Here is a 27,123-nt window from a genome sequence, read left to right as displayed (position 1 = left end):
TGAGATGAACTCATCACAGTCTCAGAACTAGTTAAGGGAGCTCCTGGACGGTGTGGGGAAAGGCATTTCAGGTGCTGGGAACAGTTTGAGCTGAAGCACAGAGACAGGAAATGAGAAGAAATGGTCAAAGTGGTGGCCAAGTAGGCTGAAGTTTTGTTTTTAGGCCAGAGAATATATTCCTTATTAGTAGGCAGATAAGTTTTTTTTGTTGTTGTCTTTTTTTGTTTTGTTTCCCAAACTAGCATGTGATTAGTGCAGTGCTGCAGGCTGTGGGGTCAGAGGTGGTATATATGGTGGTTGGTAAGATTGGGGGGAACACACACGTGTTCAGTAATGTAATTGAATTGAGTTGAATCTGTTGCAATTTGATATGAATTAATATGCATCTCAGTTGCTCTGACAATACCTCTTGAAGAAACTTTTGCACAAAGTTTCCTAACCAAAAGGCAGTACATGGTTATTTGCATACTTGGAACTAGCACCCAGGCTTTTCATATTCTCCACCCATGCTCTCTTTAGGCCCCCGAGTCTTTCATATACTATGAAAAGGAAGTAAGATTTGGCAAGAATTTCCTACTTGTGTGGGAGAGAGAGTTTTGTCATGTATTGCCTAGAATTACTCATTTCAATCTTAAATTTAATGAAAGAATGTGAAAATGAATGGATATTCTACTTGGTCATGTTTTCTATAATGTACTATTAAATTCTTCAGTGTAGACACAATGGTGTATGTGTGCGTGTGTGTTGTATGTGAATTAATTTACATCACAATGATGGAAAACTAATACGAAGTTCCTAATTGAGAATATTCAGTTCAGGGCGTTTTGCTAGTATTTGAAAGATTCATGAGATGGTTACGATAAATGTTTCAGTGATCTTTGTATCTGATCAACAAGGAGGATTTAGAATTTCTCCCCCAGTGGTGAAATTAAGGGGTTCAACATTTGTGGATGAACAAGATGTTAGAATCTAGTGAACCAAATACGGGAAAGCCAGTCACCTGTTGAACGTGACCATAGGTTTATAGTTCAGCACCGTCTTGTATGAAAAACTGTCCTTAACTAGCTAAAAGAGTTAGCTGAATGTTGTATTAGAATATTATGATATCTGCCCGCACTGACCTTTTGATCCAAAATGACGTTGGAACACCAAAAAGGACAGAAAGAGGGATTTCTCATGGAACTGACTACATACCTGTTGTTGTGCCTGCTTGCTAATAGATGTTTGCACGTGTGGCCGAGTTTTGTAGTCAGGCTGTGGGAGAGGAGACAGTCTCACCTATCAAAGGAAATCTAATATCCATGAATGATCAAACTGGCTTGGATCAGTTCTCACAACTCACCTCCTGAGAATGAACTGAAAGAAGGAGGCAGGGCATTTAAGGGAGAGGAAACCTTATTGATATGGTTGATGGGTTCTTCCTAGTGAGGAATGCATTCGTTAGATTGGTTCTGTTTGGGGGCTGCTCTCTTTGATCAGCCATCAGGGCTCCCTGACTTGTCTCATAGGCTCCGTTTCGAAGGAAAAGAATAGTGCATTCTTTGACCATGGGGCAGAGCAGAGATAATTGGCCCACACTAGGGCCTATCAGGCCTACAACCAAGGCAGGGTGCACTACCTCCTGAACTTTTTGTTCAAAGATGTTGACTGGACTTTATTTCCTAAAGTAGTAGGATTCATAGCACTGTATGTTTCACATGAAACTTGTAGGGACTTGAAGACTTGAGGGCATTTCCCTTAAATTACCAGGCTAAAAGCTTCATAAATATGTTTTCTGCCATAAAATATAATTGTGAGGTACAGTGTATAGCCTGTTTTATCTGAAACACATTGTTTATTCGTGTGGTAATCTGAGCTCTCCATCACTGAATTAGCATAATGGCTTTAGCCTGTTTTCGTCTTAGGGTATTGTTTAGAAGGAAAAATTAATATGGTCTGTTTCTACTAATCACAAATTCCATTTTGTATTTCTTTGATATAGTTTCTTTGATGTGAGGGAAAAGACTAAATCTCTTTTAAAGGAAGAAAAATGTCAGCGAGTCTGTTTAGCATGTATGCAATCTCAGGAATTTAGTAAACCGTGTAAGATGGGGAAGTTAATGTTCTGTGTTTGGGGCCACTTTGCTTGTTTGAGGAATTTAATTACAACTTGGGTGGCTTTCTAGGCATGTAGGCTATTCTGACCCCAAGACCTGTAGAACGTTTTGCAACTATCCTGTTTGATGTACTAGGCCACTGAGAGACAAGTTAGACAGAACACCAAGTAGACTTTTCTAGAAGCAGGAGCCAAGGAACCAATCCCTCCCCGTTGTTCTCTATGTTCATCTTGTGCAAAAGAATTTTGTTTTCCCCAGATGGCTTCAGTGGTCATTGCCGAGCTGGGAAACTTGATCCTTCAGTAGCCAGGAGAGCAGAGAGCTCTCAAAATTTCTTGCTTCTTCCAGCTGGAGAGGAAAGGACCAAATTCACAAGCCAAGCTTCACTTCCCACAAGCCAAGCTTCACTTCCCCCATCTGCTTACACATTTACAGCCCCGAAGCCAGCGTGCGCTAACGTGTACAGGCGTGTCCCTGAAAACCACTGTTTAATTCGCATTTTCATAGGTCCATAGAAGATTTCCCACTGACTTAAATGATAATTTCAGAGATTATTTTATCGGAAATTTGGATTGATCTCCAGTTGGCAGTGGCTTTAACTTGCTGTTTTCCAGGCTTGCTGTCCAGAAATTAATGGTGTGTAAATGAGCACAGGGGTTTAGAAACCTTTGGTAAATTCTATCATAAAGCAAATAACCATTCCTTACTTTGCATACAACCACTCTTCTGTGCCACAAGCATCTCTGGAGCTCCTACTCACCACCAGACACCTGGGGCAGAAAATAAATAAGGCTTAATGTCCGCCCCGAGGGGGTTTAGAGTCTCCGGTGGAAGATGGGAGTAGATCTGTGGGTGTCGCTCAGTGCAGTCAGTGCCGGTGCCGTGAGGCCAGTGTGCTCTGGGCCCTGGAAGGGAAGCAGAGGGGACTCTCACTCACCCTGGACATCCAGGGATGGTGTCCAGGTTTTGTCAGATGAGAAGGCATTAGCTGTGTGAAGAGGGGGCTGGGGGCGTACCAGGCATGCTGGTGGCGGGAACCGGACACGTGGAGGCATGGGGCATGGAGTATGGAGTAGGGGGACGTCCTGGAGCAACCCTAAGCTGATTAATCCATTAAGCTCAAATCGAAGGTGCTGTGAGCAGTGCTCCCCCAGCACTGTCAGGGCGATTGCAAATCTTGGTTTTGAAGCTGCAGGTCTAGCCTAGTGTAATGGTTGACACACGGACTCAAGCCAGACAGCCTGGACTCACGTCTTGAGTGTGATTTGAGGCCAGTCCCTTTAGCCTCTCTGTGCCTGTGTTTCCTCATCTATAACACGAGTATTATGATAATACCATCTCCTACGTGAGGTTGTGGTGAGAATTTAATCAAGTAACAGGGCCTAGCATGTAGTAAATATCAATACTGTATAAGTATTCGTTAAGTAAAATGTGTGAGACTGGGAGGGTCAGGGCAGTGACTTGTTCATATAAGATGCTCAAATGATGAATAAAAAATTCCCAGAAATGTTCCTAATGACAAGCTGACAAACCCTGCAGAAAGTTTAGAGATGGAAGAAAAGCAGCAGTCTACCAACTCCACTGCAAGTAAGAGTTACCCAGGGAGCTTGTTAAAGTGCAGACTCTTGGCCCCACCCTCCAGAGAATCGAATTCCTAGCTCTTGGCTGGGATCCAGAAGCATGCATTTAAAAAACCACCCGCAGTGATCAGTGATTTTCATGCACACAGTCCCAGAATCTTTTTGAGACATTGCCTAAGCCTTTTCCCTTTTAGAGCAAGTGACCTGTAGGGACTCTGAAGACCTGTGTTCTGGTCCCAGCTCTGCCAATTCCTGGTTGTGTGACCTTGGACATGTGGAGTAAAGCTGTGAACATCCGTGAATTTGTCTGTGAATACTGGCATGGCTCTGCTATGAAAATGAAACAAGACGTGTATCTGAAAGGCACCAGTGAACCGGTGACCATTGCGGAGTGGTCTCGTTACTGAAAGGGAGGGGGCCTCAGCCCACAGCTGGGCAGGCAGGAAGCCTCAGCCCTGATGACAGGTTATTTTAGGATTGGGGAGGGTGAGGGTAATGGATGCTGGACCTCTGGGCATGTTTTTCTGTGGAATCCACCTCTATTTTCTGTTGTATGATTATCCGGCTAATATTCCAGCGCTCAGCAGGCATAGATACAGGGCGTTACTACTTTACAGGGTAAACAGCCCCATTATTAGACAGCTCTGGTTATAAGAAAGTACTACAGATTAAGCCAAAGTAGGCCTACCATTTGATATGCTGGATTTCAGCATATCATTTTAGACAACTGAATGTGGAAGGGTTAATTAGAACAGGCTGTTTGAATTGCATGGGGCCAGAACCCAGAACTTGGGTGGGGAGAACACAGAGGAGCGTTGGCTTGCAGATACTGTTCACTGTTCCCTCCCAGCTATTGAAGTTAAAACTCACTCTCAGCCAATGCGTTTGGGCTGCAGCCACAAGTCCACATGCCAAAGTGAAGCGAGAAGAGAGAATTTAGGAAAGAACGAAAGGATAGGAGAGAGATTTTTTAATTTATTAAGATAAAAACATATTTGGTGTTAGATAGAAACATGTTCCTGAAATATAGTTGCTTCTGGTTTAGGAATTTAACAGCTACCCATAGGGACTTACTGTGATGCACCTAACTAGTTAGGACTGAAAAACAAAAAAAAAATCTCAATTGGAAATTTAGGACGTATAAAACTGGTCTGAATTTTATTTTATTCCACTTTAATTTTAATAGAATCCAACAAGAAAAAGAGCTGAAATCCAAAATTACCTCTTTGTCTTTAGAGGTGAATATGAAATAGATATTTTTGCTCTATTTGACATATAAGAATAAAAGCTAATTATTACTGCTCCTCTCCCTGCCTGCGAAGAGAGAAATATCTGCACGTACAAATGGGTACATAAATGTGTCTGTATGTAAACAGGCATTGCATTAGTATATGCATTTCATGGTTAAAGATTTTGATGTATTCTAGGAAAACAATTGTTTATATAATAAATTAATGCTAAATAGTAGTGTTGAGATCCTTATTTTTCCTTGAAAACTATTGTTTTGCAAACTATGTGATCAACAGCTAAGGGAGAACGTTTACGTGAAGTTGAACTTTTACTTGTTGAAGTTTACTTGAAGGAGTACTTGTGATTTTTCTCCTTTTTTATATATTGATTTTGAATGTATTCATTACTTTTGTGTTACTTTTTTCTCATTATAATAAGTCTCACAAAGGAAACATAAATCACACTTGGAGGTGTGGTCATGATACTCGACCTGTCATTTAAAAGCTCCCCCAAATTTCCTGAGTGAGTAGATGGGTAGTTGCTCATGTTTAGTCATAGACAGTTCACTGGGTTGCAAGGTGAGGTTTGTGTTAAGAATAATGGAATAATACTTTTCTTGTTTATTATTACTTCAGGGTTACCCTGAAGTATCTTTAGAGTTACCCTGTCCAGTGTTGATTAAAACAATAAATAATCGGAGAAGGGCAAAAACAGGAATAGTCCCAAACTGTGCCCATCTCTCTAGTCTTATTTCTTGCCACTTCTCTGCTTGCTCTCTACACACCAGCCCTTCCTCCTTTGAGCGTTTTGTTTTGTTTTTTTTAATGCTTCACACCCTCCATTGTGCTGTTCTATCTGGCCCCTAAGTCCCTTCATTTTTTTCAGACCTAGTACTACTTGTTCTTAAGGCCTCAGGGTAAATGCTATTTCTTTAGGAATCCTTTATAACCTTTCTCTCTATTACCTATCTAGCCAGCTCTTCTTTCTTTATCCTAGGACTTAGCACAAATTATCATTATTATTCCTTTTACCGTGAGTCTTCCAAGCTATACTGTAAATTCCATGATGGCAGGAGCTCTGTCTTTTTCATCGTTATATCTCTGGCAACCAGCACAATGCTTGACACATCTTACCTACTTGACTAATATTTGTTAGAAAAATGGATAGATGGATAGATAGATGACTAGATGGATGTATGGATGGGTGGATGGGTGAATGGAAGAATATGATGCTCACATAAGAGGGTAGATTCTGACCTCATGAGTCAGAATCTTATAGCAATTTGAGCCAGGAAATTTGTACTTCTTAGGTTATAGGTGCTTAGGTTCATTGACTTATTTGACTGCCATGCAAAAATGCAAGTGATAGGCAGTGAGGAAAGTATGAACGTCAAAATATGAAAGCTGATAATATCACAATTATTTCCTTGGCCAAAAATGGGAGGGGAAGCACACTGGTTTTGAAAACTCTCTAAAAATTTAACATAAGACTTTTTTTTGTAAAAGGTTTTCTTTATTATATAGTATGTTAGACATTTCTAGAACAGTGCTGGCAAGTCTTTCAGTCAATTATATGCTCATTGGCAAAGTATTTCAAAATATTTTGGTAAACTTTAGAGCTCCGTGCCATTCAGCAACTCACATGACATTTCCATGTCAGTTTGTTGCTTTTCTGCTGCATTTTGTTCACTCATCACTTGAGTGCCTCTTGCCAGCTTTTGTTCTCAAGATGGAATAGGTTTGAATCTGGGAATGAAACTGTGCAAAATGGTACAAGTGCCTCAAATACCATGTGTAATTACAAGTGTATAGCACAGTCAGAAGGAAAGCAAGTTAGAATTAGCTTTCAGGGCTCTTCCATTCTGGAAGGATTTTTTTTTTTTTAATGGTAAAGTTATTTTTTTATTGTTCTAAAATATGCATAGCATACAAGCTATTCTTTTTTATTTATTTTATTTACTTTTGTACAGCAGGTTCTTATTAATTATCTATTTTATACATATTAGTGTATATATGTCAATCCCAATCTCCCAGTTCATCCCACCACCACCGCCCCCTCTCCCCGCTTTTGCCCCTTGGTGTCCATACGTTTGTTCTCTACATCTGTATCTCTATTTCTGCCTTGCAAACCAGTTCATCTATACCATTTTTCTGGATTCCACATATATGCGATAATATTTGCTTTTCTCGTTCTGACTTACTTCACTCTGTATGTCAGTCTCTAGGTCCATCCACGTCTTTACAAATGACCCAGTTGCGTTCCTTTTTATGGCTGAATAATATTCCATTGTATATATGTACCACATCTTCTTTATCCATTCGTCTGTCGGTGGGCATTTAGGTTGCTTCCATGACCTGGCTATTGTAAACAGTTCTGCAGTGAACATTGGGGTGCATGTGTCTTCTTGCATTATGGTTTTCTCTGGTTATATGCCTAGTAGTGGGATTGACAGGTCATATGGTAATTCTTTTTTTTTAACATCTATATTGGAGTATAATTGCTTTACAATGTTGTGTTAGCATCTGCTGTATAACAAAATGAATCAGCTATATGTATACATATACCTCCATATCCCCTCCCTCTTTCATCTCCCTCCCACCCTCCCTATGCCACCCCTCTAGATGGGCACAAAGCACCAAGCTGATCTCCCTGGGCTATATGGCTGTTTCCCACTAGCTATCTATTTTGCATTTGGTAGTGCATATATGTAAATGCTACCCTCTCACTTCTTCCCAGCTTAGCCTTCCCCATGTCCTCAAGTCCGTTCTCTATGTCTGCATCTTTATTCCTGTCATGGCCCTAGGTTCTTCCGAACCACTGTTTTTTTTTTTTTTTTTAGTTCCATATATGTGTGTTAGCATACAGTATTGGTTTTCTCTTTCTGACTTACTTCACTCTGTATGACAGACTCGAGGTCCATCCACCTCACTACAATAACTCCATTTTGGTTTTTTTTATGTCTGAGTAATATTCCATTGTATATATGTGGCACATCTTCTTTATGCATTCATCTGTTGATAGACATTTAGGCTGCTTCCATGTCCTGGCTATTGTAAACAGAGCTGCAATGAACATTGTGCTACATGACCCTTTTTGAATTATGGTTTTCTCAGGGTATATGCCCAGTGTGGGATTGCTGGGTCATATGGTAGTCCTATTTTTAGTTTTTTAAGGAACCTTCATACTGTTCTCCATAGTGGCTGTATCAATTTACATTCCCACCAACAATGCAAGAGGGTTCCCTTTTCTCCACACCCTCTCCAGCATTTATTATTTGTAGATATTTTGATGATGGCCATTCTGACTAGTGTGAGGTGATACCTCATTGTAGTTTTGATTTGCATTTCTCTAATAATTAGTGATGCTGAGCAGCTTTTCATGTGCTTCTTGGCCATCTGTATGTCTTCTTTGGAGAAATGTCTATTTAGGTCTTCTGCCCATTTTTGGATTGGGTTGTTTGTTTTTTTGATATTGAGCTGCATGAGCTGCTTCTATTATATTTTGGAGATTAATCCTTTGTCAGTTGCTTCATTTACAAATATTTTCTCCCATTCTGAGGGTTGCCTTTTTGTCTTGTTTCTGGTTTCCTTGGCTGTGCAAAAGCTTTAAAGTTTCATTAGGTTCCATTTGTTTATTTTTGTTTTTATTTCCCTCACTCTAGGAAGTGGATAAAAAAAGATCTTGCTGTGATTTATGTCAAAGAGTGTTCTTCCTATGTTTTCCTCTAAGAGTTGTATAGTGTCTGGTCTTATATTTAGGTCTCTAATCCATTTTGAGTTTATTTTTGTGTATGGTTTTAAGGAGTGTTCTAATTTCATTCTTTTGCATGTAGCTGTCCAGTTTTCCCAGCACCACTTACTGAAGAGACTGTCTTTTTTCCATTGTATATCCTTGCCTCCTTTGTCATAATAGATTAGTTAACCAGAGGTGCATGGGTTTATCTCTGGGCTTTCTATCCTGTTCCATTGATCTGTATTTCTGTTTTTGTGCCAGTACCATATTGCCTTGATTACTGTACCTTTGTAGTATAGTCTGAAGTCAGGGAGTCTGATTCCTCCAGCTCTGTTTTTTCCCCTCAAGACTCCTTTGGCTATTCGGGGTCTTTTGTGTCTCCATACAAATTTTAAGATTGTTTTCTTTTAGTTCTGTGAAAAATGCCATTGGTAATTTGATAGGGATTGCATTGAATCTGTAGATTGCTTTGGGTAGTATAGTCATTTTCACAGTATTGATTCTTCCAATCCAAGAACATGGTATATCTCTCCATCTGTTTATATCATCTTTAATTTCTTTCATCAGTGTCTTATAGTTTTGTGCATACAGGTCTTTTGTCTCCCTAGGTAGGTTTATTCCTAGGTATTTTATTCGTTGTGTTGCAGTGGTAAATGGGAGCGTTTCCTTAATTTCTCTTTCAGATTTTTCATCATTAGTGTATAGGAATACAAAAGATTTCTGTGCATTTATTTTGTATCCTGCTACTTTACCAAATTCATTGATTTGCTCTAGTAGTTTTCTGGTGGCATCTTTAGGATTCTCTATGTATAGTATCATGTCATCTGCAAGCAGTGACAGTTTTACTTCTTCTTTTCCAGTTGGTATTCCTTTTATTTCTTTTTCTTCTCTGATGGCTGTGGCTAGGACTTCCAAAATTATGTTGAATAATAGTGGTGAGAGTGGGCAACCTTGCCTTGTTCCTGATCTTAGAGGAAATGCTTTCAGTTTTTCGCCATTGAGAATGATGTTTGCTGTGGGTTTGTCGTTTATGGACTTTACTATGTTGAGGTAGGTTCCCTCTATGCCCACTATCTGGAGAGTTTTTATCAGAAATGGGTGTTGAATTTTGTCAAAAGCGTTTTCTGCATCTATTGAGATAATCATATGGTTTTTATTCTTCAGTTTGTTAATATGGTGTATCACATTGATTGATTTGCATATATTGAAGAATCCTTGCTTCCCTGGGATAAATCCCACTTGATTACGGTGTATGATGCTTTTAATATGTTGTTGGATTCTGTTTGCTGGTATTCTGTTGAGGATTTTTGAATCTATATTCATCAGTTTTATTGGTCTGTAATTTTCTTTTTTTGTAGTATCTTTGTCTGATTTTGGTATCAGAGTGATGGTGGTCTCATAGAATGAGTTTGGGAGTTTTCCTTCCTCCACAATTTTTTGGAAGAGTTTGGAAAGGATGGGTGTTAGCTCTTCTCTAAATGTCAATAGAATTCACCTGTGAAGCCATTTGGTCCTGGACTTTTGTCTGTTGGAAGATTTTTAATCACAGTTTTAATTTCATTACTTGTGATTGGTCTGTTCATATTTTCTGTTTCTCCCTGGTTCAGTCTTGGAAGATTATACCTTTCTAAGAATTTGTCCATTTCTTCCAGGTTGTTCATTTTATTGGCATGGAGTTGCTTGCAGTAGTCTCTTAGGATGCTTTGTATTTCTGCGGTGTCTGTTGTAACTTCTCCTTTTTCATTTCTAATTGTATTGATTTGAGTCCTCACCCTCTTTTCCTTGATGAGTTTGGCTAATGGTTTATCAATTTTCTTTATCTTCTCAAAGAACCAGCTTTTAGTTTTATTGATCTTTGCTATTGTTTTCTTTGTTTCTGTTTCATTTACTTCTGCTCAGATCTTTATGATTTCTTTCCTTCTGCTAACTTTGGGTTTTGTTTGTTCGTCTTCCTCTAGTTCCTTTAGGTGTAAGTTTAGAATGTTTATTTGAGGTTTTTCTTGTGTCTTGATGTAGGCTTGTATAGCTATAAACTTCTTAGAACTGCTTTTGCTGCATCCCACAGGATTTGGATTGTCGTGTTTTCATTGTCATTTGTCTCTAGGTATTTTTTGATTTCCTCTTTGATTTCCTCAGTGATCTCTTGGTTATTTAGTAACGTATTGTTTAGCCTCCATGTGTTTGTGTTTTTTACGTTTTTTTCTCTGTAATTGATTTCTAATCTCATAGCGTTGTGGTCAGAAAAGATGCTTGATATGATGTCAATTTTCTTAAATTTTCTGAGGCTTGAATTGTGACCCAAGGTGTGATCTATCGTGGAGAATGTTTCGTGCGCACTTGAGAAAAAAGTGTAATCTGCTGTTTTGGGATGGAATGTCCTATAAATATCAATTAAAGCTATCTGGTCTATTGTGTCATTTAAAGCTTCTGTTTACTTATTTATTTTCATTTTCGATGATCTGTCCATTGGTGTAAGTGAGATGTTAAAGTCCCCCACTACTTTTGTTTTACTGTCAATTTCCTCTTTTATAGCTGTTAGCAGTCGCCTTATGTATTGAGGTGCTCCTATGTTGGGTGCATATGTACTTATAATTGTTATATCTTCTTCTTGGATTGATCCCTCGATCATTATGTAATGTCCTTCCTTGTCTCTTGTAACATTCTTTATTTTAAAGTCTATTTTATCTGATATGAGTATTGCTACTCCAGCTTTCTTTTGATTTCCACTTGCATGGAATATCTTTTTCCATCCCCTCACTTTCAGTCTGTATGGGTCCCTAGCTCTGAAGTGGGTCTGTTGTAGACAGCATATATAGGGTCTTGTTTTTGTATCTGTTCAGCAAGCCTGTGTCTTTTGGTTGGAGCATTTAATCCATTCACGTTTAAGGTAATTATCGATATGTATGTTCCTATGACCATTTTCTTAATTGTTTTGGGTTTGTTTTTGTAGGTCCTTTTCTTCTCTTGTGTTTCCCACTTAGAGAAGTTCCTTTAGCGTTTGTTGTGGAGCTGGTTTGGTGGTGCTGAATTTTCTTAGCTTTTGCTTGTCTGTAAAGCTTTTGATTTCTCCATCGAATCTGAATGAGATCCTTGCCATGTAATCTTGGTTGTACTTCTTCCCTTTCATCACTTTAAGTATATCGTGCCACTCCCTTCTGGCTTGTAGAATTTCTGCTGAGAAATCAGCTGCTGTTAGCCTTATGGGTGTTCCCTTGTATGTTATTTGTTGTTTTTCCCTTGCTGCTTTCAATAATTTTTCTTTGTCTTAATTTTTACCAGTTTGATTACTATGTGTCTCAGCGTGTTTCTCCTTGGGTTTATCCTGTATGGGACTCTCTGCGCTTCCTGGACCTGGGTGGCTATTTCCTTTTCCATGTTAGGGAAGTTTTCAATTATAATCTCTTCAAATATTTTCTCTGGTCCTTTCTCTCTCTCTTCTCCTTCTGGGACACCTGTAATATGAATGTTGTGTTTAATGTTGTCCCAGAGGTCTCTTAGGCTGTCTTCATTTCTTTTCATTCTTTTTTCTGTATTCTGCTCCACAGCAGTGAATTCCACCATTCTGTCTTCCAGGTCACTTATCCCTTCTTCTGCCTCACTTATTCTGCTATTGATTCCTTCTAGTGTATTTTTCATTTCAGTTATTGTGTTATCTCTGTTTCTTTGTTCTTTAATTCTTCTAAGTCTTTGTTAAATATTTCTTGCATCTTCTCTATCTTTGCCTCCATTCTTGTTCCGAGGTCCTGGATCATCTTCACTACCATTATTCTGAATTCTTTTTCTGGAAGGTTGCCTATCTCCACTTCCTTTACTTGTTTTTCTGGGGTTTTATCTTGTTCCTTCATCTGATACATAGCCCTCTGCCTTTTCATCTTGTCTGTCTTTCTGTGAATGTGGTTTTTGTTCCACAGGCTGCAGGGGTGTAGTTCTTCTTTCTTCTGCTGTCTGCCCTCTGGTGGATTAGGCTGTCTAAGAGGCTTGTGCAAGTTTCCTGATGGGAGGGACTGGTGGTGGGTAGAGCTGACTGTTGCTCTGGTGGGCAGAGCTCAGTAAAACTTTAATCCACTGTCTGCTGATGGGTGGGGCTGGGTTCCCTCCCTGTTGGTTGTTTAGCCTGAGGCGACCCAACACTGGAGCCTACCCGGGCTCTTTGGTGGAGAGCTCATGCCAAGCAGTACTTCCCAGAACTTCTGCTGCCAGTGTCCTTGTCCTCATGGTGAGCCACAGCCACCCCCCGCCTCTGCAAGAGACCCTCCAACACTAGCAGGTAGGTCTGGTTCAGTTTCCTGTGGGGTCACTGTTCCTTCCCCTGGGTCCTGATGCACACACTACTTTGTGTGTTCCCTCCTGGAGTGGAGTCTCTGTTTCCCCCAGTCCTGTCAAAGTCCTGTAATCAAATCCCACTAGCATTCAAAGTCTGATTCTCTAGGAATTCCTCCTTCCGTTGCCAGACCCCCAGGTTGGGAAGCTTGACATGGGGCTCAGAACCTTCGCCCCAGTGGGTGGACTTCTGTGATATAACTGTTCTCCATTTTGTGAGTCACCCACCCAGCAGTTTTGGGATTTGATTATATTGTGATTGCGCCCCTTCTGCTGTCCCATTGTGGCTTCTTCTTTGTCTTTGGATGTTGGGTATCTTTTCTGCTGAGTTCCGGTGTCTTCCTGTTGATGATTGTTCAGGAGTTAGTTGCTAGAAAGATTTGTAAGTAACTGTTTGCAGTGGTTTAAATCTGAGTAGCCATCTTTGGACCTCCTAGTAATAGAAAAGCTCACCCTGATCTTATAAAAGTACAAATAAATAGATAAATCACACACAGACACCCACACAGTTCTAAGCTTTACACTAGGGTACTAGCATGGTCACCCATGGGAAGGAAATTTCTGGGGATCTCTTAGAACAAACCTGCAAGATTATTATAGATGAAGCAGCAGCTGCTGGTGACAGTTTTTTCCCCTCCAGGGAGATGAAATGATGCAGACCAATGGTCTGACATTTCCCAAAGCACTATAAAAGCATAAATAAGAATCAGTGAAATGGCATATTGCTTTATGCTTTATTTTGGAATTTTAGAATTTCTTTGGCAAACTACCTTTTTTCCCCCCCAAGAGAACCCCTTGACCTAATTTTAGTAAGTTTTAACTGAAAGGTCTTGCTCACAGCACAGTGTGATTCAGAAGTGGCGTGTTGTTTTGTTTGGGATTTTCCTTTTAAGTCTCTGGAAAAATTCAGGTCAATCTGATATGTTTGCATTGAAGTCAAGTGACATCTGGATTTCAATACTAATGGAGCGAAGAGTCAATATAAATATAACTGCACAAACTCCATCATGTGTACAATAATCATAAACTAAACTCTTCTGAATGAAATTGCTGTCAGATAATGTGTCAGCTTACCAACACTAAGAACATTCCTAAAGCAAATCTCAGTAAAAATTAAGATAGTTTTATGTATAAAGAAGCTTGTCTTGTCCACATCATTTTAAAAGGCCTTCATGAAAGAGAAAACACATTCAGCCGTGTGCTTTGAAAAACACGCCCAGGGTGAACAGAGATCCTGGAGCTGCCTCCATGATTAAATGCTTCAACTAATATCCATGTTTTATCCAACACATATACCTTACTAAGCTGTAGTTCCGCTGGGGTCTTTAAGGAGCTAAATATGTGGAATAGGGCATCAAGTTGACTATTTAGAGGAATTCAGGAATATAAACTCTATCCTTGTATGGCACTGGTAGAAAATTTTTTAAAAATCACAGTATGGACATGACCTAATTTCCTCATATTTTTTCCACTTCCCTGTAGTATTGGGTTGGACAAAAAGTTCGTTGGGGGTCTTTCATGTTATGGAAAAACCCGAACGAACTTTTTGGCGAAACCCAATCATAGGAATAGTAACATCAACACCAGCAACACTACTTAATGCTTTCTGTGTGCCAGGCCCTTTTTCAATGAGTTATGTAAAGTAACCCACTTAATTCTCACAACAGCCATGTAAGGTAGGTACTATTATCTCCCAACTGACAGATGAGCCAACAAAGTATAGAGAGGTGAAGTAACTCGCTCAAGGTCATACAGCCAGTAAGTCAGTTGCAGAGGTGGAATTTGAACCCAGGCAGCCTGGTTCCAGAGTTTATACTCCAAACAACTGCATGATTCTGTCTCTCACCTCTGTAGGTGCACATATTTTTATAGCCCAGTATTAGAATTCAAAGTGCAGGGAATGGCTTTGTCAGAGCCCTTAGGAGCTGTCCCCAGCAGGGGATTGGATTATGCAGAATAGCGCCAGCTATCACTGGCATCTTAGAGTGTTTGAGAATTTGCAAAGCATTTTCACTTTGACTTGCTCCTTTCTCTGTAAAGACAATAAAATTCGAAGGTTGTTATTAATGCACAGAATTTACAAAATACCTGTTATATGTCAGATCCTCTTCCAGAAGATGGGATACCGTAGTAAATTAGACATGGAACTCGCTCTCCTGGAACTTATCTAGGACTTAAAACTTATCTAGAACTTAAAAGGACTGCGTAGTAATTATAATGTTAGTAACAACCATTGCTACATGTGAATGCTTCAGAGAGGCAGTGCAGGCAGGCAGGGTGGCAACATCTTGTTCTTTCCTGATTCTAGAAGGCTGGTGAAAATTCACATGCCATGATCTCAAGGCTCTTTAAGCTCTGATTTCATTCATAGGAAGGGAATCTTATAACATTTATATATTATTTACTTTTTTGGTTGTTATTCCATTGCAAAAACATTTTGGTGACTTCTCTCTTCTAGACGTATATGTATATGTAAACACAGGCACACACGCACACACACACACAGATAAACTCTTCCCATAAAGGCTTCCAACGGATATCTGAAGTCCATTACTACTTGTCAACCTTTCCGAGCCCTAATTTTTGCTAAAAAAGAATATACATGTGGTAGGACTCTCCAACCCTGAGAACATATGTCTGGAAACTTAGCAGCAGCTGGAAAATTCTCATTCAGGAAGGGGGAAAAAGAAGCCTGCATATTTTTTTTCTTTAGGAAAAGCAAGCCAGCATTCATTTTTAAAGCTCCTACAAGATGGGAATTATTTAAAGTCTGCTGTTGAATTTCAGATGTTTGCCTGTATCAAATGATACTGGAAAAATTCTTTATTTGAAATGTTTGGACATGGAGCAAAGGAAATTTGAAGATGAATGAGAATACCATCCACAGACTCTACCATCTTTCATATTTTGACATTTGTCTCCTTTTAAAGTTTTTCACTTCATTTTTACTTTTTCCAAAATCTGTATCACAGAGTAGTTTATTATATCCAGAAATTTCAAATTCATGCCACATCAGGCACATCCCAGATTTCAAGTGGCATAGATTCTGTGGTGTTCTACGATGCCTGAAGTCTTTTGAGCTTTATCATGTTTGATAGTGGAGGTATTGTCACCTAGAAATGAACGTCAGGGATGTAGTTCACAAACCCTGATTCTGATGGACACTGTCGTTTCATATATTGGCGGTCACAGAGGGGATAAATGACAGACTCAGGGTATTTCAGGATGGCTCCAGCTGAAGGAGTTTTTCATTGTTGTATTAGTGAGTGAGAGACCAAGGTGCCCCTTTTTCTCTGGTATGTGTCAGATGCCATCATGAAGAGTCATGAAGGACAGGCCTTTACCCACCTCATATCTTTTTCATAAATATTTTAACCACAGTTTTTAAATTTCATCAACACCTAACGTCCCTAAAGTGGGCTATTTTGTCCTGTATTCTGAAATAGTTCTGTGATATGGCCTGCCATAAGATAGGATTTGTAGAAGACATTTCTGTTTGAGACCTTAAAATGGACTGTTTTAATTTCTAAAATACCATTATTTAAACGCTAAGGGGTACACTGTGAAGCATAGTCTAATGGGATGATTTCCAGATAGATTTTTTTAAATGTTAATAAATGTTTCACATTCAAAATGTTTAATATTTCAAAAATATTTAATTTTATCAATAAAATGCATATATACACATATACATATATATATATATACTTTTAAAAATTGAAAGATACAGTAGGCCTATAATGAAATGGACCTCACCCCCAGCACAGAGAAAAGCTTATAATTCTTTTGTATGTTTCTCTGTTTATACTTTTGCTGCTGTAGCTCTAAATATATTTGTGATATTGGCTGTATCATGTGTGTGTTTGTGTATGTGTATAATCACCATTTGTTGATTTGTCAAATTTAGATATTAATATATTGACTTACTATTATGATAAATAAGGATCTAGATTATTTGTACTACTACTGTCCCACTCTCAATATAGTATCTTTTTTTTTTTTTTTTTTTTTTTTGCAGTAAGCGGGCCTCCCACTGCTGCGGCCCCTCCGGCTGCGGAGCACAGGCTCCAGACGCGCAGGCCCAGCGGCCATGGCTCACGGGCCCAGCTGCTCTGCGGCATGTGGGATCCTCCCAGATCGGGGCATGAACCCGCGTCCCCTGCATCGGCAGGCGGACTCTCAACCACTGCGCCACCAGGGAAGCCCTGTACTACCATTTTTAGTTCTTCTTTTGTTACCTACATATTTTTAAATAATATATTTATTCCTATATTTCTATCTTATTAACTACAGGCAGTATCTAATGAATTCTTACCTTATAAGATGAGATTATTACCCTTTCCGTAACTTCTCCCTTTAATATTTTCTAGTTTTGCTCACTTGTGCTTTTAATTTTGCACTACTAAGGTTGATATCATTTATATTCTCTTTTTAATCATATTAAGACTTCAGCGTTTTGTCAGTAGATTGACTCTAAAGGTTAAAAACCTCAACAAAAAATTATTATGAGTATGTAAGCATTATTATTCACTGCTGACTGAAGTAGTATACTGTGATTACATTGCCTTATTTTTTGTAGCTATTTGTTTTTCCCAGAGTTTCTAATTGTTTTTATTTTTCTTTCCATAATCTGTCTTTATGGCATCCTTAAGTACTTTCAGCTTCTTTGCAATACTCCCTTTTCCTAGATACTTCCTGCTGTCCCAGACTGGAGCAGCTGTTATCTAGGCATCTTGTCTTCCATTAAGCTTCCTGGGATACATGTCTTCATCTTTCTCACTTTAATCCCATGTACTGCTGAAGCGTACATACCCTCTACATTTTCTACCTAGTCTGTAAGGAAGACTAGTCTCATCTCTCGCATTTATTTATTTATTTATTCAATCATCATTTATAGGATTCTGAACTCATACTATTTTTTTTTCCTTTGGGTTATATGGTCTGGTACTATAATTATTTGTTTTGTTTCTCAAATTTTTCCAGTTTTGGCCATTGGAAGTTCTTTCAGGTTGGCTCCTATGCCTTTTGACATGCCCAATATTAGTTTCTTGTTTCTATCATTATTTATTTATTTATTTATTTTTTGTGGTACGCGGGCCTCTCACTGTTGTGGCCTTTCCCGTTGCGGAGCATAGGCTCCGGACGCGCAGGCTCAGGGGCCATGGCTCACGGGCCCAGCCGCTCTGTGGCATGTGGGATCTTCCCGGACTGAGGCACGAACCTGTGTCCCCTGCATCGGCAGGCGGACTCTCAACTACTGCGCCACCAGGGAAGCCCACTATCATTATTTTTTAACACTCCATGCTTCCTGGCACTATATAAGGTGCTCCAAACTCATCCACAGTAGATGTTTAAACTAACCCACAGAGTGGAAAACTCAGTAATCTCATAAATATTTATTTAATGTTCAATGAGTATGCTAGTTGCTATGGGGAACAATGAAGTTGAAGGTATAATTTCTGTTTTCAAGAATTCTATAATCTATTTTCAGAGGTAAAATAAACTAATGAAAGATAATGGAAAATACAAGGCAGTACAAGATTAAATTAGTAAGGACTGGAGAAGCTCACAGAAGAGGAAAAAAATAACATTAATCTGAATATATCAAGAAAGGAAACCTAGAGAGGTGGATCTAGTTTAGTCAAGTGAAGTGGAAAGGAAAAAAATAAGTGCAGGAACTGTTATTTTAGGGTGTGAGAAGTAGTAAGAGACAAAATCATCTTAGATGAAGTTGACAAAATTTCTTGTTTAGTAAGACAAAGATCAACTAAAACTGTTACAAGAAGAAATAGAAAATAAGACTAGCTCTGTATTTGTTGAATTAATTGATTGACTTGAACATTCCCACAGCAACAACCAAAAAAACCAGAAAAAACCCTCCAGATCCAGATGGTATTACTAATGAATTCCTTCAAATATTTGAGGAAGAAATAATATTAATCTTAGGTAAATACAGAAAATAGAGTAGTACACTTCCTAAGTCATTTTCTGAGATCTGTACTACTTTAATACCAAGTTCTGATAAGGACACTATTAAAGAAATACACACTGATATCTGTCATGACCATGGACACAAAAATATTTAACCCACAATTAGGAATAGAATGCAGTGATATATAAAAAGAATGATAGTTGCAGGATACAAAATTAATAATACATAATCACTGTGTTGTGCAAAGGAAGCCAGACAAAAAATAACTTAGAATGTATGATTCTATATATATGAAGTTCAAGTATAGGCAAAGATATCAATGGTGATAGAAACCAGAACTCCTCATTTGGAAGGGCTTGACTGGAAAGGAGCTTTCTGGAGTGATGAAAATGCTCTTTATCTTAACTATTGTGTTGGTTACATTTGACAGAGCTCACTGAAATGTACACTTAAAATCTGTGTGTTGTACTGTATGTAAATTACATCCCAGTTGAAAAAATTGAGGACGTAGTCTTTGATATTCCGTACTGATCTTTGAGGATTTATCAGATCTTGAGTTTTCAATATTCATAATCATAGGAAGGAATGTGACTTTTCTAAATCTTAAAGCCGCTTTGATTATTGCTTTCTACTCTCCTGGGCATGGAGACACACAGCAGTTTTCCCCGCCTTGAATTTCCACATTCTGTCAGTGTTCTTACAATTTTTGCCAAACCCAGGCTTAAAATTTTCTTATAATCTTTGACTGTTTCTTCTCTTTTATCATGAATTCCATCTAATTCACGGAATTTCCTGTATTCTCTGCTTTTTCTTCCATCTGGGCCTTCCTTTATATTTTCACGCCTATCTCTCTAATTCACTCTGTTAGCAGTAGTCCTCTCCTTTTTTTTTCTTATTCTGAACACTGATGCCACATTTATCTTCAAAAACACACTCCTAGTCAACATCCACCTGAAACAAAAACACTTCCAATAGCTCTAAGCCAGTCACCAAAACTTCACATGTGTTTTTCTGGAATTCACACTCTAGTCTTATTCTCCAGCTCCATAAAATCTCCACGCCAGTCTCCAAATGTGTCTCAGTTCTCCTCATCTTTACTTTTTTGCTGATTAGTAAAGGGATATATGTGTCACCTTAAAAATTTCACACTGATTTGTACCTCTTGTGAAGGTACCTGTACTTGTAGACAGTAAGAATCTTAGTTGGGGAATTGTTCCGTTGTTTTTTGTTTTTTAGTATTTGGTTTTTTATTTATTTATTGGTTATAGGAAGACACTGCTGCTAAAGCTTTATCACTGACTAGTTTATTTTACAAATATGTATTGGGCACCTGCCATATACCAGGCACAATACTGGGAGCTGTAGGTTTGGTTGCAAGCATGGTGAACATGGTGCCTACCTTGACAGAGCTTGAAGGCCCTAATTAGAGAGGAATTTAAGAAGTAATAGTGCTGTGGAGGGGGAGGAGTCTCATATTAGCTATGTATTGCTGCTTAACAAATTACCCTGAAACTTAGCAGATTCCCCAGAGAAACAGAACAGGGTGTGTGTGTGTGTGTGTGTGTGTGTGTGTGTGTGTGTGTGTGTGTATGTGTAGTGTATATATCTATACACGCAAATATATATATATACACAAATATAGATATATGCAGGTATATATCTTTACCCATCTATTTTATAGAGAACTTTATTGCAAAGAATTAGCTCACGTGATTATGGGGGCTGGCAAGTCCAAACTCTGCAGGGCAGGCTGGAGATCCAAGAAAGAGTTCATGTTTCAGCTCAAGTTCAAAGGCAGTCTGCAGGCATAGTGCCTCTTTCTTGGGAGATCTCAGCTTAGTTTCTTTTAAGGCCCTCATCTGACTGGATGAGACCCACCAGTATTACACAGGATAATGTGCTTTACTCAGTGTCTACTGATCTAAATTTTAATTTCATCTAAAAAATACTTTCATAGCAACATCTGACTGGTGTCTGACCAAATGTCTGGGTACTGTGGCCTAGCCAAATTGACACATAACCCTAACCATCACAGTCAGGAATCTGGCCATGGCTTAGAGGGGTCCTTCCAGCTCATGGTCTCTCACAAGGCTTCAATCAAGGTGTTGGCCAGACGCACAGTTATTACAAATGGGGCAGGATCTGAAGTTCACCCCTCTCAACTGGGGCAGCATCCATTTCCACGTTCCCTCAGTGGCTGTTGGCAGGGTTCAGTTCTCGACAGGTGGGTGGACTGAGGGCCTCGGTCCCTTGCCAAATGGTCCTCTCCATAGAGCACTTCACAACATGGCAGCTGGCATCATTAGAGTCAGGGCAAGAGAGAGGTCACTTCCCATCCCTTCTGCCATACTGTGTTCATCAGAAGACACTAGGTGTAGCCCACACTCAAGGTGGGGAAGGAGAGGGGATTACACAAGGGTGTGAATACTAGTACAGAGTCAGTCAAGAGAATCAATGGAAGATCCTTTCTAGTTTGAAATGTTTTAACTCTATGACGAGAAACTAGAGAAGGGATGGAATATTGTTATGGCCTAGGAAGATTCACTGAAAAGGTGAGGCTTCCCCCACATGCCCCAGAGCAACTAAGCCCGCACGCCACAACTACTGAGCCTGCGCTCTAGAGCCCGCGAGCCACGACTGCTGAAGCCCGTGCGCCTAGAGCCGGTGCTCCGCAACAAGAGAAGCCACCACAGTGAGAAGCCCGTGCGCGACAACAGAGACCCAATGCAGCCAAAAATAAATAAATAAATAAATGTATTAAAAGAAAAGGTGAGGCTTCCATGTGCTATGCTAGGTGGGTTCATACATCTAGAGGAGGAGGAGACACAGCAGCAGTTCCTAACAAGTGATGTGCATCTGAATCACCTGTGGAGCATTTTAAAAATGCATAGTGAGGATTTTCCTCTGGTGATTCCAATTTAGTTGACCTGGGTAATTAACGATGCATCCTTAGTTGAGATTCACTATAATATAATGAGCAAACTATTTCTAATTGACCCAAGGGTTTGGGTCACAAATAGTCTGTTCTAAGGTTAGAGAGGGTGGTGGGAACAGGTATTCCTAATGAGGATGTAGAGCTGATCCTTAAGAAAATAGGGAGCCGCGGTAAGTTCTTGAGTTGTGGATGAATATAATTAGAGTTACATTTTAAAAAATATTTCATTTATGCATTCATTCTTTCATTTTTTTTATTCTGATATTTATTTCTCACCACCATCGACCAGTCAAACAAGATGCCAAATCTTTTGACTGTTTGTAGGATGAGCTACAAGAAGGAACACCAGCAAAAAGCATATGGTAGCACATGAAATGTGATGTCATGAGATGGATGAATGGGAAGAGGAGTTGATAGGATTTCCTAATTCAGTGGAAGGGATAAAGAAGGGTGAGAAAGGAATGATGACACCACGTCTTTTGCAAGGTCCCTCTCTTTAAGCAGGACCTCCCAGGGCTGGGAAGCAGAGAAGGGGTGAGAGAATTCAAGTCACTGTGTGCTTTTAGCTCTACTGTTCAGTACAATATCCTATGGGTCTGACAAAGACAAGTAGCGTGGCTCAGTAAGCCCTTGAAAGGGGGATTTAGTCAGAGGCATTATATTTTAAATCCATAAATGATGAGATTCCTGCCAAGCTTCTTTTGAATCAAATAAAGTCCAGAATATGGGGGAAGTAGGAATGTTCATTAATGTGATAAGACAGCATTTCTACATGAATGATACAAAATCAAATAGAGTCTTTGTTTTCATTGCTTCTGGAGAATCAAAGCCGGAATCCTTTTGTGGCTCTGTGCTTATAACAATATAGTGCATCTTTTCATCATACTTTCTGGGATAAAAGGGTGCATAGTTTCTCTGAGCAGTGACAGGCATGTTTCCTTGAACAATACCCTGTAAAGGTCACATTGGAGATTTGAGTCACAAGCCCTGTGACTTAAATTTGAGGCGAAGTTTAAAAATGGTGTGCCCAGAGCTTGCCAATTCCATTAAAAAGCCCTGGTGTCATTTTGGATTACAGTTGAATAGAACAGGACCCAGTGGGATATTGTATCTTTCTTGGTAGCAGTACATAGATTTTCTTCTTTGTATCGTTCCCTGGCTATGTCATTATGGTAGATATCTACTTTCACACCAAATCCTGGAAAATAATGTCTAATTTCATGGACCTATTTTTTTTCTGAAGTAGCTCATTTTCTAGCTTTTCAATTATCATTAGAGGATTTCTGTGAAAGCCTAATTATTTGTGTGTGTTTAGTTATGGTTGATCTTGAATGCTACCTTCCTTACTGAAGCCTTCTAGATTGCCCTCCTTCCTGAGAAAGAGGATCGCCAGCCCTTTCAAAGTTTCAGAGCACTTTCTCCCTCACTGACATCAGCACGCTGTGTTATATAACAGCACTACCACTCCTTCCTAACAGTTGATGAGTTCTTACCATGCACCCCTTATTGTGCCAAGCGGTTGTATAGGTTATCTTACTTAATGCTCACAGCAGCCTACGTGGGAAGTATATCATTTCTGCATTTTGCGGATGAGGAAGCCAAGGTTAAAGAGTTTAAATACCTTGCCCAAGATCATACAGCTAGTTAGTGATGAAGCAAGAACAGCCCTAGGCAGTCTGGTCCAGACCCCATTCTTTCAAACACGTATTAGTACCACCTTCTCATAATTTTTGATGTCCACGTTGCATCCGCTTCCAAAGCAGTAACATGCTTGAGGGAAAGGCTATCTTGCTTTTATCAGTGTGCCTGGAATTTTCTGACATACTGACTGACTCAGAAGTATGAACTATGATATTTGTCTTTCTCTGTCTGGCTTAGAGAAAGACAAATATCATATGATATCACTTATATGTGGAATCTAAAAAAAGGATACAAATGAACTTATTTTTAAAACAGAAATAGACTCACAGACACAGAAAACAAATTTATGGTTACCAGAGAGGAAAGGGGGAGAGGGATAAATTAGGAGTTTAGGATTAAAATACATACACTACTGGGCTTCCCTGGTGGCGCAGTGGTTGAGAGTCCGCCTGCCGATGCAGGGGACACGGGTTCGTGCCCCGGTTCGGGAAGATCCCACATGCCGCGGAGCGGCTGGGCCCGTGAGCCATGGCCGCTGAGCCTGCGTGTCCGGAGCCTGTGCTCCGCAACGGGAGAGGCCACAGCAGTGAGAGGCCCACATGACGGAAAGAAAAAAAACAAACAAAAAAAAACATACACTACTATATATAAAATAGATAACTAACAAGGACCCACTGTATAGCACAGGGCACTACACTCAATATCTTGTAATAACCTATAATGGAAGAGAATATAAAGAAGAATATATATATTTATATATGTATAATTGAATCATGTTGCTATATATCTGAACTAACACATTATAAATCGACTATATTTCAATAAAAATTTTAAAACTAAAAGAAGTATGCAAAAAAGAAGTGTACAGTAAATAGTGGTTGAGTGAATGTTTGGAAATTACCGTCGAGGTTTTATGGGAAACAGGGTACACGTTTAGGCATACCACCCGAAACTTTGTTTTTAAGGGATGTGAGGAAATCAGAAAGCTAGTATGTGAGATTTTAAGAAGAGTTTCTATTCATTTTGTATTCCCGTCATTTAGGTTAGAGTCCATGGTCCAGATATTTTCATTCCCTGTTCTTTGTCAAGCTCTTCTTCCTTCTTTTATGCAAAGATAAACTGGCTCTGTTTGGCTCTGTTCTCTTTTTTTTCTTTCCCCACGTAATAATCCTAGGCTCCAGTTCTGCAGAGCTCTGAAAACTCTATCCATTGTTCTTCCTTGTTTCTTTATTCATGCCTTAAGCTTTTGTTGCCTAAATTAAAATAAAATGTTTTAAAAGTTCCATGTGACCTTCCTGCTTTATCCTTCTCTAGCCTTTCCGAGGAGCTTCCCAAGTATAGTGTGGTTATGACCTAGAAGTTCCAAGGCTCATGCAGAAGGCTATGGCATTAAAAGCTGGCACGTTGAGGGGAATTTTGAAGTGATTGACTGGTGGGCAGTGACCCTGAAACATGCTGTAAGAGTGGGTGCTGGGACAGCTGGTGGAGAGTAAGCTGTTGGCAATGGAACAACCCAAAACATGTAGATTTTTGACTAAAAATAAGAACGGAAACCTAGATGGAGCCCTGCCGAGACTTGTCAGCCACCCTTTAGCTGTTAAGATGGATATAGCTACGAGGAGATGCAGTCCTATCACTCAGAGACAGCCACAGAAGATGCAGGCTCTATTCCTGGTTGCGTCAGGGATGCCATTCCCCTTAGGGAAAGGTGATGTTCTCTTTCACTGGGACGATGAAGGCACTGTGGGTCGCATGGAGGCATCAGAGGAAGATGGGCCGTTTGCATTGCTATCTCCTCGATGTCACACAGCACACAAACCTGCCCTGCAACCCATGGGCACCACTGGGTTTCCAAAGAGCTCTCTTTGCATAAGGAGGAAGGTGGGAGAGGAAGTGCACTGCTTAAAGTTGGCTATCTGTATTTCTGTGGGGCCTGACTCAATAAAACGATGTCTGATATAAAACTAAAGCAAATGAGGAGAGGAATTTTCTTGATCAATTTAGTAGTATGTGAGTTACTTTAGTATATTGTAGCATTACCTGTTCTCTTGTCAATAATGTTTCTGGTTATGGAATATTTTTCTTTTTTTATTGAAGTGTAGTTGATTTACAATGATGTGTTAGTTTCTGGTGTTGAGCAAAGTGATTTAGTTGTATATATACTACTTCAGATTATTTTCCATTATAGTTTTACAAGATATTGAATATAGTTCCCTGTGCTATAGTGTAGGTCCTTGTTGTTTATCTATTTTATGTATAGTAGTGTGTATCTGTTGATCCCATACTCCTAATTTATCCCTCCCCCCCCTTTGGTAGCCATAGGTTTGTTTTCTATGTCTGTGAGTCTATTTCTGTTTTGTAAATAAGTTCTTTTGTATCATTTGTTTTAGATTCCACATATAAATGATATCATATGATATTTGTCTTTCTCTGTCGACTGACTTCACTTTGTATGATAATTTCTAGGTCCATCCATGTTGCTGCAAATGGCATTATTTCATTCTTTTATATGGCTGAGTAATATTCCATAGTATGTATGTGCCACATCTTTTTATCCATTTATCTGTCCAGGGACACTTAGGTTGCTTCCATATCCTGGCTATTGTAAATAGTGCTTCTATGAACATTGGGGGTGCATGTATCTTTTTGAATTAGAGTTTCCTTATTTTCTGGATACATGCCCAGGAGTGGGATTGCTGGATCATATGGTAACTTTATTTGTAGCTTTTGAAGGAAGCTTCTTACTGTTCTCCATAGTGGCTGCACCAAGTGAAATATTTTTCTAAATCACACAGGCCACAGAGTGAAATGAGGGGGAGAGTCAGCCCTGAGGCCTTTTAGGCTTTGATGCCTGGGCTGTAAACCTGACTTCAGGAATCTGTGCCTTAGCTTTCTTATCTGGAAAATGGGGCCAGTGCCCTCTAATTGCAGGGCCATCGTTCAGAGTAAAGAGTCTGTGCCCAGTGCCTCACAGCTGGTGGGTTCTCAGTGAAAAGTAGTGTTCCCGCCTTCATGCTCTTACCCTGAGCACCGTCCTTCAACCCTTGTCTGGTTAAATAAGGGGAAAAGCAGAGTTCTCTTGGTTATAAAATACTGCTGGCCTTTAGAAGTTTCTAAACACAATGCTGAAAGATTACCATCCACCCTGTCATTTATGAGTAAGAAGATCTGGGGGTACAAAAGCAATAGCAATTCATACTGTTATCTTAATAATAGCGGTAGGTGCTACTACGGCACTTTCTGACCACAGTGGCTGCTACTGGCAGTCATGGTGCTTTGGACACATCCTAATGGTGTGCTTTTTTTCTCCTTCCAGAAGCATCTGGCATGTCAGAGCTACAGTGTCTTCCATGGGACTTCCTTTGTGAACAGCTTCCATTTAAAAGAGTTGTGTGAATACCTTGTTTCAGTCAAGTTCCCAAAGAACACATTTGTCTTCTGATCTGCTGGAGGGCTTAAGGTTTGTGTTAATTTTTCCATTTGTCTCACTGAAGTTATTATTAATTTTGAGGGATATCTTTTAAATGGGTAACAGTCATACCCTATTGCAATAAGAACTGTGGAAGTAGGTTATGCACAGATTGTAATCCTTTGATTTCATTGGGAGATGGATCTAAATGAGAAGAAATTTGATATGATCCTTCTCATACTTACTAT

The 27,123-nt window shown here is 39.5% G+C and overlaps 1 protein-coding gene across 4 annotated transcripts in view; it reads left to right on the top strand.

Annotated features, from left to right (window-relative positions):
* The window catches only part of ENOX1 (ecto-NOX disulfide-thiol exchanger 1), a 604,516-nt gene that overhangs the window by 278,369 nt on the left and 299,024 nt on the right, over window positions 1–27,123 (top strand). For 3 of the 4 annotated variants that reach the window (XM_067713985.1, XM_067713979.1, XM_067713981.1), the window contains exon 4: window positions 26,783–26,926. The exons of the other annotated variant lie outside the window; for it this stretch is intronic. The gene's annotated coding sequence lies outside the window, so the exon portion shown is untranslated. The remainder of the gene's footprint in view (window positions 1–26,782; window positions 26,927–27,123) is intronic. 4 annotated transcript variants of the gene reach the window in all.

The sequence above is a fragment of the Pseudorca crassidens genome, chromosome 18, assembly GCF_039906515.1.
Source record: "Pseudorca crassidens isolate mPseCra1 chromosome 18, mPseCra1.hap1, whole genome shotgun sequence".
Lineage (NCBI taxonomy): Eukaryota > Metazoa > Chordata > Mammalia > Artiodactyla > Delphinidae > Pseudorca > Pseudorca crassidens.
The sequence above is the reverse complement of the archived record's forward strand: the minus strand, read 5'-3'. Positions and strand labels throughout refer to the sequence as shown.